Source organism: Equus asinus, chromosome 6, assembly GCF_041296235.1.
Source record: "Equus asinus isolate D_3611 breed Donkey chromosome 6, EquAss-T2T_v2, whole genome shotgun sequence".
NCBI lineage: Eukaryota > Metazoa > Chordata > Mammalia > Perissodactyla > Equidae > Equus > Equus asinus.
The window spans coordinates 66,676,500-66,691,641 of record NC_091795.1 but is presented as its reverse complement, the minus strand read 5'-3'; the positions used below and the strand labels follow the sequence as shown (position 1 = coordinate 66,691,641).

General features: G+C 49.2%; 1 long non-coding RNA gene across 1 annotated transcript; it reads left to right on the top strand.

Annotated features, from left to right (window-relative positions):
* Positions 1-3,080: 3,080 nt before the first annotated feature.
* LOC139045537 (uncharacterized) lies at positions 3,081-7,575 on the top strand. The gene is made up of 4 exons (XR_011504070.1): positions 3,081-4,477; positions 4,572-4,608; positions 5,693-5,779; positions 6,336-7,575. It is a non-coding gene; the product is annotated as an uncharacterized lncRNA (long non-coding RNA).
* Positions 7,576-15,142: the final 7,567 nt, after the last annotated feature.

Here is a 15,142-nt window from a genome sequence, read left to right as displayed (position 1 = left end):
GTCATTTGGGGTTTTCAGTTATTTGCAGCCTAACTGAATCCTAAATGATATGGGGCCTTGTAGGTTCAGCATACACCCCTGCCCACTGCATCGTGATGCAGTCCCTTGAGACCAGGTTTTATTGTGCCTACTTAGGTTGTACATTCCTTAGGTCACACAAGACAGTGTAGCTTTCCATGCTATCTTTGTGTCTTTTATATGCCTTATAAAATCCTGCTCATGGTAGGTGCTCAATAAGTGAGGATTGAATGAATGGAAGAATGATGCTAAAAATTGTTGTTCTGATTGGGTCAACTCTGTCTATATTCTGAAACATCCAGAAGATTCTTTGTGTTGGCTGGTGACAGAAAATTGGTGGTAATCATAATAACAACATTTATCCAGCATAACGCCTGGGGTTCTGAATACTTCAAGTGCATGAGACTGTTTCACCCTCACGACAACCCTATGAAATAAGTAGTCTCATCAGCCTCATTTTACAAACGAGGGAACTGGGCTTCAGGGAGGTGGAGGTCAATGTCTTAGATCCAGCCAGTGCAGCCAGGACTCAGACTCAGGCAGCCTGACTCCAGAGCCCAGGATCTTAACTTTTGCTATGAAACTTTCCCTAGGGCTTTTCTCCTATGAGCCCCTTGGAAAGGAGAGGTTGAGATCGCAGAGAACCCGTTCAGGCCAACGAGGACACATCGCTTCAGAGAGACCTTGCTTCTCTTTACACTTCAGAGGTTTGTTTGGAAGGCTGAGCTTCAGAGAGTCAGAAAGGAAAATGTCAGTGTTTTCCTGAGGTCTATGAGGTGCCAATCCACACAGACCCTGAGTCCCTGGATGAACCCAATCTCTCTTCTCCATACTGCCATGGCATTTTTGTGGACATGACCAGCAGCTGGTCGAACTGGGTAATCTTTGGCAAAATGGTGACAGTGGCAGAGTTTGTCTTCATTCTGCTCCTATCTGCCTGTTATTTGATTTTCAGCATCTTATGTCCTTTTCGGGCTGTCACATGTTATCTCAGCAAGGAAAGCTTTGTTGAAAAACTTAGTCCCCTCAAATGAAAGTTTCATGGTGGGATTTTGGGCAACAGAGATTTGGGGGTTGGAGAACTTCCTGCTACCTCTCAAATCACTATTGTCCACTCTTTTCCTTTCCCTTCCCCTCCTCCTCTTCCTTCTTCTTCTTTTTTTTTTTTTTTAAAGCATTTCTCACCCCCTCTCTTCTTCCCAACCCCAGAGCCTGTGTATCTTTCTTGGCCCCCTTTCAGTCCCCTTGTCCAGGGTGCCATTTCTGCCTATTCCTGTGCACACTGGCCATCCTGTCACCCCGACACTTACGTTGTGGGCTGCATGCTTTAGCACCTCTCCATGTGCTGGCCAGTCCTCCAAATGCTGCTTGTGTCTTTGGTTTTGTTAAACTGTTTGCTCTCAGAGGACCAAGGCCACATGGAATAGCCAGGGATGTTGTTGCAGGAATTTCTATTTTGGGAAGTTATTCTGGCTGCCCCCATCTCTTAAGTCTCTTTCCACCCTGAGGTTGAAAGACTCTCTACTCTTCTTCTCGTTTCCCCATGGTGCCTGGTTCAGCGTTGAGTAACAGATGGGGGCTTAGGAAGGATTTACTGAACTAAGTCTTCCCCTTTCTGGAAGCATGCGTGAAGGGCCATTTAGGCAACGGTAGAAAAGCTGTCCTGTTTTCAAAGGTCTCCCAAGAAGGAGGCAAAGCACTTTCCAGGTTTGGGGATCAGCACTTTTTCAAGGCCACTGCATTCCATACTCTTGGTTGTGATACGATGGGCGCTCTGCCGCCCCCTCTGGCCTGGCTGGCCTCGATGCTCCTCTGGTCCAGTCTCTGGGCTGGAAACCACAGCTGGCCCTTCCTGAAATGACTCAATATCCAACTTGGACACAGCTCCAGTCTCCTCCCTGCCACCTCCAGGCAACCAGTCCCGCAGGACCAAGCTAGGACCACAGAGGTCCCAGCTTTTCTCAGAAAGATCCCTCTGCTGACCAAGGACAGCCACGCCAGAAATTCTGCAAAATGCAAGAGCAAGCACTTTCAAGCCGGAGCTTCGTGTTTCCTGTCCTTGCGGGCTCATTCTGCCAAACTTCACGATACCCAGATGGAGTGAGTTCATCTCAGATAAGAACACGTTTCCCTTTGTGATTTTCCCCAAGACTCGGGTCTACAGCCACCAAGAACTTGCTTGGGATGGGGCTAGGGGAGGGAGGCAGAGCCCCTGGAGTTGGGGCTAGAGGAGAGCATCCTGCCCTGCTGGAGCCAGGACCTGACCCCACAACCCCAGGAAAACCTGGCCCATGCAGGAGCCCATTCTAAACGAAGCCAGAGCAGGTGTTTGCACCCAGGTTTGAGTTTACACTGTGACCTGGTGTTCAAAGGCCCTTTGGCACCCTGGAAGACGGCACCTATGTTTCCAGCATTCAATTCAGGACCTTCCTGCCTGCCTCTCTCCCTCCCCCAACGCTCTGGGCCACAGGGTAGAATGAGTGGAGTTGTGACTGAAGACCCAGGTGGAAACAACCCCTTCCTTCCTTCACATTTGCTTGAGACCCCAAGGCCTTTGCATCTTGCCAAGCCTCAGTTATTCCTCCCTTAGTACCCTGAAACCACTGTCTGGAAAGACCTTAACATCACCAATCCGCATCCCCGTCCTTCAGCGTGTGGTTCAGTCTTGCTTTCATCATCTCCCTTCTCCACCCTGGAGCCCTCAGGGAGCTCTTTTTCTCCTTTGAGCTTTTAACTCTTGACATCTGCACCACTGTTGTGTGACATTAATCCACATTCAACACTGTGACATCGTTTATTGTCTTGTGTGGCTGTGAAGTGTCTTGTGTGGCTGTGAAGTGTTTTGTGTGTTTGTTTTCTATCCACTTTCTGCAAACTTTAAACCAACTCTGTCCAATAGAATATAACATGAGTTACATATGTAATTTTAAATTTTCCAGCAGTCCCATTAAAAAAGTCCAAAGAAACAGACAAAATTAGTTTTAATAATGTATTTTGTTTAACCCAATTTATCAAAAATACATGGAACCAATATAAAAAATTATCAATAAGATATTTTACTTTTTGGCAGGGTACAAAGTCTTCAAAATCTGGTATGTATTTTATATTATAGCACATATCAATTTGGCTGCTAAATTTTCATAGAAAACTCCTGATTTGTATTTAGATTTGGTAATGACTTCTCCTTTTCCTCCATCTGCCAAATATCAGACCAGAACCTTTCCTTGGTGTTTCCAAGACAGAACCATATAACTAAGGGGATTCTGGGAATTGTAGTTCCCAGCTTCTCTCGGTGCCACAGAGGAGAACTTAGAAAGGGGTGGTGATGATGCTGAGCTGACAACAGACGATCTGCCCATTATTTAATTGGATGAGCCCTCCTAGGAGTAAGTAGGGGGAGTTGCCAGGTGGAAGGAGCAGCAGAAGCAGAGCACACACAGCGACGGAAGGCAGTGGGCAGAGATGGGATCCTGAGTAAGCCGAGAGGAGAGGAAGTCTCTGGTGTCGTAGGGGAGGCAGAGAAGAAGGAAGATGGAGGGAAGGGAGCACTGGATCTCTGCGGAGCCCCTAAAGTATTCAAGGCATCCAGATGCTCCAGTGTCATGAGGTGGCAGGCCTGCATCTCAATGACACCTATGTGGGAGGAGAGGTACTCACAGTTGTCCCTTCCCCTGACTCTGGGTGCTAAGATTTGCTGGGACGAGCTGGTTGCTCCCAAGGTCTCAGATATTCTGTGAACTGAGGGGCCGTAGGAGTCCCACCTCCTGCCTGAAGGCTTCCCGATCAACTCTCCCTTCAGCCTAAACTCCTTATTTTGACACATGTTCACACATACTTTGTCATGGCTTGTTTGCTATTCTGCATGTGCTGTGTCCCCATGTAGCTCTTTGGAGCCAGAAGCCCAAACTATCTTCTAAATCCCACACAACCCTGGAAGGTGCTCCACACCTCTGGGCTGGACTGAGCTGAGGCAGAGGCTGGAAGGAAAGATCTGTAGGCATCAGCAGAGCCACCGAAGATGCTCCTGTTACCCATGGGCAAGGCTTTGGGAGAAGGGACGAAAGTCCATCTAGGGCCACTTCCTTTTATCCCCTAGAGCAGCCAACCTAAATGAGGGGACTGGAGGAGCAAACCTCGCTCAAGGAAATCAGAGATCAACTGGAATCAATCCTCGGGCTATGGAAAGGAGTAACGCAAACAAAACACAGGTTGTGTGTATGTTTGTGTATGGGGGGGGGTTCTGGTTGCCATGACACAAAGGGCCACACCCACCAAGGCTGGGCTGAAACAGGGGTGAGGCTCTGAGACAGAAACTTGCATAAACAGCCAATCCTCTAGGAGAGGCCCCCCCACTGCAGTAGAACAACTGCCTAGTAATGAGGAGACCCCCAGCTGAGGACACCAGCTTCTGACCAGTGGCTGAGCTGCTCTTTCTAGGCATTAACTCCAGAAATTGGAGGTACATATGACCCTTCTGTTCCTTCTTAAGGCCCTTAGGGCTGGGCCAAACTTATGGGCTAGAGCCCCTCTAATCTAATGCCATCATCTTGCAGATGAGGAAACCAGAGCAAACTGGAGGTCAGCTTGGAGGTAAGGTCTATTCTCCTGGCTCCTTCTCAAAGCCTTTTCCATCTTCCCTTGGTCCTTCTGACTGGTCTCACCTCATATGTTCTCTTTCATCCTCTCTCAGGACTGGGATCTGTTTTCTGACATTTCGTCTTCTGAAGAGATGGCGTTTCCTGTATGTTTATTGATTTTAGCAGCATCAGAGCAAGCTTTGAGTGCCTGGTGCATCTGAGGAACTGACGAATTAGTTAGGTTCATCCAGTGATCTGGAGGGAAGCACACATGGGGCAGAGGACCAGACCTTAGGAGTATGTTGAGCCATCCAAACATTCAAAGTCACACCCCTGTGTTTGAAGCAATGAAGTAGGGTTGATTTGACAAGGCTTGTCCTTGGAGACTGTATTTTCCCCAAGTTTTTGTGCTTGCAATTCAGGTATCTGGCACCAGATGGCAGTGTTGCTCTGTTGTGAATTTTAGACAACTTGTGAGAAAGGTTTTAAATATTCATCCAGTCATTCATTTGACAAGTATTTATGGAGTGCTTACAATATGCCAAGCACTTTCTAGGTACTTGGGATACAGCAGTGAACTAAACACAAAAAGTTGTGCCCTCTTGGAACGTATGTTTTTGTGCAGGGAGATGATGAATAAGTGAGAAAAACATTTGGTGTATCAGGTGATAATAGGTGCCATGGAGAAAAAATAAAGCAGAGAAGCGGGAAAGGAGGGCTTGGATGGGGGCATGTTGTGACATTAAAGGGGAGGTCAGAGATGATAGATCATAGAAACTGAGAGCTTGGAAAGGCTACAGCAGCTTTACGCAGGATCATAGAAGCAGAAAATGTTCGTATAGGAAGGGGCTTTAGAGGGGGTTATGTTATATTTGACAGATGAGGAAACTGAGGCTCAGAGAGGAAGAGTGACTTGCCCAAGGTGAATAATCTGTAGGGTAGAGGCTAGCAGCCTTGAGTTTCAGGCCCACCCTTCCCTGCTGCCCCCACGCACTCCCAAACCCCACTTTGGGCCTGTGAGGGGCCCTCCCTCAACTTGGCAGAGACTATGAACTCACCAAATGCTGTTTGCTTTTCTTCCTGGGCACATTTTCCAGCCTCCCTTCAGTTACTGTGTTCCAGCCAATGGATAAAGAGCAAGAGTGATATACACCGATTCCAGGCCTGGCCCCTAAAAACTTTCGGTATGATGTGCCATGCATTCCCCCATTCCCCATCTGTGCAACTAGAAGCACAGGACTCTAAAGCCCTAGAGGATGAGGAAGTCACTAAAAGGAGGGAGACTGGGTCCCTGGAGGACTGTACGAAGAGCCCCCATCACTCTGCTTTGCACTGTGACATGAATGAGTCTGGTGTGTAAAGCCATTGAGATTCGAGGGTTGTTTGTTACAGCAGCTGGCTCATTCTAACTATTACACCCACCATGACTGAAGCTAACTGTGTCCAGGTCCCACCAGCTTTAGCTCCCAACACTATGCGTAGGGGACGCCTGAGTTTCTATTGCCTGTGCAGAGCTCTCCTCTCTTTGCTGGGTCGGAGCTCCCATTTTTATTAGAGAACACACTCCTCTTCTTGGTGGAGCTGTTTCTCCCATCACCACCCAGGGGTGGCGTGTGATCTAAGGAGCCACTGCGAGTGCATAATCTCGGCCGAGTGATCGGCTCAGGGATAGACATAATACAGTAAGAGTTGCTTAATATTTGGGCTATGGTTGCTGGAAAGAGAATCTCTCCTCCTCAGAGACACTGAGAGATGAGGACTGAGAGAGCCTGAAGCTGCGGGAGCCATTGTCCAAGGACACAAGGAAGAAGCTGTCAGCAGAATGAAACCAACATGGAGAGGAAAGTGGCCAAAGGGCCAGAGGGACAATTCAACTCTACCACATTGTTCCAACCTCGCCTGAAGCCAGGCCTATCTTCAGTTTTCCCAGTTACAAGAGCCAATTATCTTTTTGAAAGAATTGATCCAGTTTGAATTTCTGTCACTTAGCACAGAAAGAGTTTTGATTAATAAGTAATTATTGAACTAACATGTATTGAGGCTGACTGCTCATGTGCTGAGCCAGAGACGGGGATAAAATGGTGAGCAAATGAGACAGCAGCTGCTGGGACCTCTTGTCCACATATGCAAATATATGAGCAGGTGGCCTGATGCCAACGTAAAGCAGGAGAACAACCTGTTGAGAAGCCAGGTGTCATTTTTCAACTTTTTAGGTTGCTGGCTTATCAAGATAAGCGAGGAAATATGTGCCTTTTCCTTTAGCCTTGTGGAAAGGCTAGCTTTTGAGTTCTTGAGGTTTGAACTTTCCTTATCACCTCCAGCGAAGTAACTAACAGTATTTGGTCTGTGTTTCCGGCCAAATGGAGAAGTTGCCAGGCCGGGGTGAGCTGCCCTGTGATTTGGAGGGCCTGCCCACGAGGTGGTTAACCAGGGTGTCTGTCAGGATGGCCCGGAGAGGGGCATGGCCTTTAGGGGTTGTGGGACCTCTTGGACCAAAGAAGTGTTGGGGGTTCTGTGGGGCTAGAGGCACGGACACCAGAGATCTGCACCCGTAGAATTGCTGAGATGGTACAGCCCTGGAGCGGGCGGGGGCTGCTCTGTGCGTGCCAGAACTGGACCCCAGGCCCTGAGGCTCAGGAACCTTGAGGAAGGTCCCCAGGTCAAGTCTGCCTCAGAATAGAGGTACCCTCTCTGCAAGGACATGTGGGCAGCACTGGGGACAACCAGGGATTGACATTTAGCCCCTGTGATCTATTGTCACGGACCAGGCAAATCCTAGGGTCCTTCACGACCTCCTTCATCTGCTTTCTACGATCTTGACAAATGCGGGTTTTAGCTAGATGTAACTTAATGTGGGAAATTTAAAAAGGCAACATTTCTTGCATCCTAAATTTTGTGGAGTGATTAATATCTGTATATATTTCATTATAAGTTGTTACAAATTATGAAAGGAAATTACTGGGCCCTAAGAATGCATATAACGGGGGATCTAATCAATTCACTGAGAGTAAATAATAGCTTTTACTCTGCAAGGGAGTTGCTCCCTGAACGCAGTTTAGTCTTAGGTTAAATGGAGTTGGGAACCCCTCATAATTGCTGGAATTTATTTTCTATCAAAACAAATAACAACAATCACTTATTATGTGCAAGAGCTTTGGGCTCTCTTGATGCTCATCGTTCAATATCCCAGAGGAAGAGAGACTCCCTAGCATCCATGAGCCAAATCTTAAGCAAAACTCTGATTGGTATCATCAGGTTGTGTCCATCGCTGAACCAATCAGTTGGGTAAGAGGATTGTGTACCCGGAACGCCAGCCTGGATGGTCTTATTCAATCCTCACAACAACTTTCTAAGGTAAATGTCATTATCCCCATTTTACAGATGAACAAACTGATGTAGAAACAGGTTAATTTACTCCTCCACAGCTATGGTGGACATTATTGTTTTTCACCAACGTCTAGCTCCCCCCTCTTTCTGGGAACATGGGAAGATGGTCCTTCCCAGCCCGCTGGAAGTTTAATGAGGTCATGTGACTTTCTTTGGCCAATTAAATGTGAGTGGACCTGATAGGGGTCATGTCCCTTCCAAAGAAAGAATTTAATCACTGCTACTTGACCCCAGTTTTCTTGCCTCTCCACAGTGAGCGAGGAAGGCTGTGTCAATATGGGGGTGCACCACGGGGTCTCCACATGGAGGGCAGCTGCAGAGAGTCACCACACGTGCAACAAGGCTTTGTGTCAGTGAGTAGACCTTTGTTGTTTGAAGCCGCTGAGATTTGGGGGTTATTTGTTCCTGCAGCATAACTGAGCCCCACCAGATTGATATAAACATCACTCAGCTAAAAAGTAGCAGAACTAGAACTGGAACCAAAAGGTGTCTGACCCCAAAGCCTGTGTTCATAACCACGGCTCTATATTGCCACCATGCTTTGCGAGGTATTCTCAGCAAAATTTGTAGTCTCCTAACTCTAGTGTTCCCTATAACCTCTGTGAGTTTTGATCCCTAAGGAATATAGCTTTCTCCCTCAGCTGTCATACATTTCCCAGGTAGCTGTGTTTCTCCCCATTGTCACTGAATGGAGTTTGGCAAAAAAGAAGGATCTTGCCTTCTGGAGCAGCCAGCAAGCCTAACACGGTGTGAGCTGCACCTCTCTCCCATTCTTCTCCAAGCAGTCTCTGCCTCTCACCGTGATCCCCTTCCGGGAGCCTGATTCCTGCTGGAAAGTCTTTGGGGGAAGATCCAGTTGGGAGCCCAGGGTTGTTACTCCTGCCATAGAAGGAAAAGCCTGGAAACCATGCAGGTTGTTGCTATATCATTCGCTGGAGAGGAGTGGAAGGGAGGACAGCCATCAGGGTAACAGAGAACCCAAGAGCCCCTGAGATGCTGAGGAAGTGAGGGAGCTGAAAACCTGGACTGGCAAGACCCAGAGGCTCTCCCCTCAGGGGTTGGATACCATTGGTCTGGAATGTAGGCCTGAGCTTGAGAGAGAGAGAGAGATTTTTTTTTTTTTAAGATTTTATTTTTTACCTTTTTCTCCCCAAAGCCCCCTGGTACATAGTTGTATATTGTTAGTTGTGGGTCCTTCTAGTTGTGGCATGTGGGACGCTGCCTCAGCGTGGCTTGATGAGCAGTGCCATGTCCTCGCCCAGGATTCGAACCAACGAAACGCTGGACCGCCGCAGTGGAGTGCACGAACTTAACCACTCAGCCATGGGGCCGGCTCCGAGATTTTTAATTAATACACTTTAGTTTTCAGAACAGTTTTAGATTTACATGAAAATTGAGCATATAGCACAGAGAGTTCCCACACATCCCCTGGTCCCCTGCACACAGTTCCTCTATTATTAGCAACGTACTTTAGTGTGGTCCACTGTTACAGTGAATGCACCAATATTGATAGATGATTACCAGCTAAAGTCCATGCTTTATTCAGAGCCCCTTCGTTTTTACCTAATGTTCTTTTTCTGTCCCAGGATCCCATCCAGGCAGTACAACATTACATTTTGTCATTGCATCCCCTTAAGGACATGACAGTTTCTCCGACTGTCCTTGCTTTTGAGCACCTTGACAGCTGTAAGGAGTGCTGGTCAGGTATGTCGTTGGATACCCGTCTCCTGGAATTTTTCGGGTATCAGAGTCTGTCGTGATTAGACTGGGGGTTTGAGGTTTTTGAGCAGAGATATTTTAAAAAATGTTTCCAGGTAATTCTAATTTGCAGCCAGGGAGCCCCAGATGACTAGCTCATGAGGGACAGGGCTCTGCCTTCCCCAAGGCTGCACTCCAGAGAGGCTGATTGTCGGGGACAAAGCTCAGTTCTCCTTCTTCTCCTGGAATTGTTGATGCACTTAACCCTGCGACTCCTTAGTTGAGAGAATTGAGCTGTTACTCTCCATCCAGCATGGGGACAGCCTTGTTTCAGAGGAGAGTGAGTAGCCCCTAGGGAAGAGGGATGTCCCCACAGCCACAGTGTGACTGTCAGAGGGCAGAGCAGGGGTCTGGGAGGTAGTGAGCCCTCATAACAACAAGGAGAACTCTCATGGCCATCTTGTCCGATCTTCAGCTACCCTCCAAAGTACCATGTTAATTGACCACCAAAGACCCATTTTCAACTCCCTTCTCCGTTGCTCTCTTCCAACCGTAGAAGCTGAAAAAGTGACATTTTCCAGCCTCCTTTGTGGCTCAAAATGGTCATGTTACCCAGTTCTGGCTAACAAGATGTAAGAAAAGTTTGCTGGGAGTTGTAGGGGTTGTGAGGGTTTTGGGGAGTGGAGATGGGAAAGCGTCTGAGGAAGATTTTTCATTCCTGATCAAATAAGAAAAGCACATGAAGAGAGCTCTTTCCACTTTGACCGTCACACTACATCCTGACTTTGGAGGAAATCTTAAGAAGATGTGATATCTGGAGCTGTGGCAGCCATCTTGCAACCATAAGGGGGAAGATAGAGAGAATTTGGACACTGACCCAGAGCCCTGGCATCTAGGAGTTGCAAAGCCAGCCTGATAACTGCCCACCTCTATACTTCTTAGTAAGCAACTCTCCTTATGGTTTAAGTCCCTATTAGTCAGAGTTTCTATTATTTGCAGAAAACACAGAGGCTCTGTTATAGGCCCTGTGAGAGTTGGTGGGCAGGCATCATCCTTAGAGTACAGATGAGACCTAGAGAGGTTGGGGACTTGCCTGAGATGTCCTGATATGGAAAGACACGTTATCCCAGGGTGGCTGAGCAAAGAGTGAGTGTGGCTGCAGATAAGACAGGGAATGACCTGGGGTGGGGGTGGACATCTGGAACACCAGGAGAGGAGTAGAAAGCCACTGCATTTCTGTACTTGAAGGAAGAGTTAGTGGGAGGAGGCACAGGGAAGGTTCGGGGCACTTTGGCCAGAAAGCAGACATGCAGACTTGCAGGTGGAACAACAAAGGGCAGCCCGCCTCCAGCAGAGACTTCCTTGTGGCTGCCTCCAGAGAGCCTGCAGGAAGGAAGGAAAGGCAGTGGCTGGGATTCAACGTAGACTAAAAGGACCTAAATTTAGACCAGACATCCAGGGAGACGCTAGGAAATCCACTCGAGATGATCTCTCGCTCTGCAACGCTTTGCCCTATAATGGCACAGCTGGCTAGTTTCTCATGTGGCACCCCAGCTGTCCTTCGTGGTAGACAGGGGTGCGAATGTTCACTTAGAGGTGAGACAGCAATGACACAAAGCCACACGGGGGATCAAAGGCGAGAACCCTGGGCTCGTGGGCTCTGGTCACAGCTGTCTCCCTGGGAGGGGGAAAAAAAGTAGCATTTTCTGATTTCCATGGTATAAATGCTCCCACTGTGGCTGATTTTGCCAATGTTTAAACAACATTCTTATAAAAATCACTGGCGTTTAACATCAGGCTCTCAGAGCTCATAGAAGCCTGCTGGCCGTGGCCCCCTGCCCTCTGCCCCAACCTGCTGACTTAGTTCAGGCCCACAGGCTCCTCCTTCTTTCTGGTGGCAGGCCTGTCCCTCTTCTGCCCTGAGCCTGACTGTGATTTTCCAGCGCTTGGCCCCACAACTTGACGCTGCCCATGTGTGTCCCTGACCATGTCTCTTGTTGGCTGCCTCCACTCTCCCCTAATCCTGGCCCCAAATTCCTGCTTCTGCCCCTCTTGGTAACTTGCTGGATGGCTTGTTTTGGGACCCCCCCTCTCCCTCCTACCTCGGCCACGGCTGCCCCGTCATTGCCAGCCTGCGTGGATCAGCCCTGGGACCACGCGTGAGGGATAACGTTCCACCCTAAGACTTGGGAGTGGGGTGTCCGGATGGTTGCTCAGGAAAAGGCCCTGGATGCTCGCTCTGAATTTCTTTCATTTTCCAAATGTCACACTCTTCTCTTGCAGAGCTCAGAGACGCCCTCAAAGCCTGGATTCCCTCCTGTCTTCCTAAATGCGACCCTCTCCTCTGCCGGCATGCGCCTGCTCTCTCTCCTTCACTGAGCAAAAACACATGTCCCAAGTTGACCCACGGCTCCTCCAGCTCTCAGGGACCCTCTGCCCTTCCAACTCTCCCTTTCGGATCCATCCATCTGGACTCTGTGTCTGCTGTCTTGTGCCCCAAACCTGCTCCTCCATGCCCTCTGCCTGCCCTTCTTAAGCTCTTATCACCATTCCACTACCCAATCCTAACCACCACTACCCAGGCTTCAATCAACGCCTACCAACTCCCCATCCGATCCTTGATGTCCCACTGCACTTCCAGCTGAGCTCCTCAGCATGCTTGAGTATCACCTCCTCCAGGAAGCCTTCCCTGATCGCCTCCCCTCTTCTCTCAGGGCTGGCTGTCTTATCTTTCTGCATCCCAAGCAAACCTGGATTGCAACTCTCCTCCCACCGTGATATAGCCATTTACTTGCTGTCTCCCATTAGGCAATGGTTTTTTGGGAGGAGGAACTATGTTACTTGGCCTTGGAGCCTAACACAGCACCTGGCACATGGTAGGTACCGGTAAACACGGGTTGCTTCCATGACTCCTGCGGTCATTGCTCTTGTAGCATTCTAAAAACGCTTCCTGTTGGAGGGCCTCCCAGCTCCTCTACTAGAGTCAAAGTTTCTTGAGGCCAAGAACCTGCCCTGTTCCTCAGGGCCCCTCCTGACACACAGCTTCAGGTGGGCCCTGCGGCTGGGGCACAGTGGACCCTTGGAGGAGGGTGGGCAGAACCAGGTGTGTGCCTCATGTTTCTCCAGGCACACCGGCTGTTGACTGACGAGTCCTACAAGGCAATTAAGTTTTAGAGAAAGGTTTTTCACATGCTCGCAAGTCCTGTCTGACTGTGAAGACCGTTGGGGGCAGGGGACTGTGTGCTCTCTGTGGAAGTTGGGTGGCAGGACAGCCACTGTGAGCAAAGGCACAGGGCTGGGGCCCGGCAGGCCAGTTTCCAAACGGCCCACCCCTGTCCCAGAGAGGCCAGACGAACCTCTGAATCTGTCTGTGGGGCTGGGGACCCCGCACGAGGGTGGGACGAGCCCTCTCCTCCACCCTTCCCCTCACTGGCCAGCCTCCTTAGCAGGGAATCTGGACTCTGGCTCCCACTGGAACCCCACAAGCAGAAATGTTCTTTTGGTTTTCCTGTTGGAATCCCACGAACAGGAATGTTCTCGTGGTTTTCCTGTTGGAATCCTTGGGGCAGGAATGTTCTCGTGGGTTTCCTGTTGGAATTCCATGAAAAGTGCTTTGATTCTTCCAGCCTCATGCCCCTAAAGTTTCAGGGGCATGGGGTCCTGGGGGATTCCCAAGCCCACCCCTCCCAGGCTTTGCCCACGGACTCTGGGCATCTGATTAGTGTGGAACCCTCCTGGAGGAGGGGCTCTTTGGCCATATACAATGCTGCTGCTGAAATTTCTGAGCTAAGCTATAGTAATTTCTGTTCTGCTGCCATAAACAGGGTCCACTGGAGGGTGGCCAGCCCTGGTCTAGAGTGACAAGCTACAATGGGGTCGTGCTTAGATGGAGCCACACTGCCTGGGTCTGGATCCTAGCGACTTAGTAGCTGGCTATAGAATTATGCAAAACTCTCTGAGCCTCAGTTTCCTCATCTGCCTGGTAATCAAATCTACGTCATAGAGTTGCTGTCAGGGGGATAAACGAGATAACTCTCCCCATCTCCTCTCACCGAACCCAGGGTCAGGTCATGCTTGCCACCCCCTCCCCGTGGTCCAGCCATCCTCTGGCTTTGCTGGGCAGAATCTCTTCTTTTCCTCTGTAAGGGCTCCTCCATCTCACAGCTCTGTTTTCCAGCTCCTTTCTGCTGCCAACCGCTCTGGCCAGGTGTCAAGGGTCACATGCAGGTCCCCATGGGCCCTACCCTTGACCCCACCCACCTGCAGCCACCTCCCCTGGAATCCTTGACAGGCTGAGGGGCCTTGTTTGCACCATGGGTGTGTAAGGAAAGAGGCCAGGGGCTGAGGCCAGAGCAAACTGTGTCCAGCTGGCGTGCCTTTTTTTTTTTTTTTTTTTTTTGTATTCGTGTACATTTTTAATTAAATTCTCCCAGTCCCCTTTTTTTACTGAGGCTCAGCTCCTCGGGCAAGGGCTCAGTGATTCTCCCACCGGGCCCCTGTGGGGCAGAGTGGTCAGGAGAGCCACCCCACCCATCACCCCCACCTCTTCTGCTGCTTCTTCATCCACAGCTTCCTCTTCTCAGCCTCTTCCTATTTCTCAGGGCACTTACATATTCACTTTCTCTCTGAATCCCTACAAAACCCCGGTTAGGTAGGTGGAGCATAGACCATCTTCCTCATTTAGAGAAGAAACTGAAGGTCAGACAGAATAATGATATTATAGCTCACATTTTGTATGTTAATTGGAAATATTTTGGAATAGGTAATTCACTCACATGGTTGATGAATCAGAATTGTATGAAATGTGTGCAGTCAGAAGCCCTGCAACCACCCTGTCCCCTCTCGGCCCGCCTCCTCAAGGTAACCCTGCTCACCAGTTTCTTAGCCATCCTTCCAGAACATCCTTATGTAAATCCAAGCAAATAGGGCACACAGTCTGATTTCCCCACTCCCTACCCAGATGGTATCAGACTCCACATGCTTTTCCCCTCAACATCGATCTTGCAATGTCTCCCCTCTGTCTCTAGAGGGTATCCCCATGCCCTTACCATCGCAGACCACGTGCATTGAACATTTGCTGTGGCCAGGCGCTGTGCTACGGGACCGGTGAGGAGTACTTTATTTAATCGTCACACCGACCTAAATGCCTGGTGTGCTATTATCAGCTCCTTCTACAGATAAGAAAACTGACATGTGGAGAGTTAACCTAGTCCAGGGGACATGCCATCTAGTTCCAGAAACGGCTCTCTCATCTGCCCGTGCTGCCTCAAGTTTCCAGAAGGGCACACCTCCTGATTTTATCCAGTGAGTGGTTTGAATGCAAACACTTACCCACTTCTGAAAGCCACAGGCTTTAGACTGCCAACGAACACACGCCCAGTTGCGCTATTCCACCACCCACGAAAGGAACAGGTCAGAATGTTATCTAAGGGGTTATGTATGAGCCATTGTTTCACTGAATT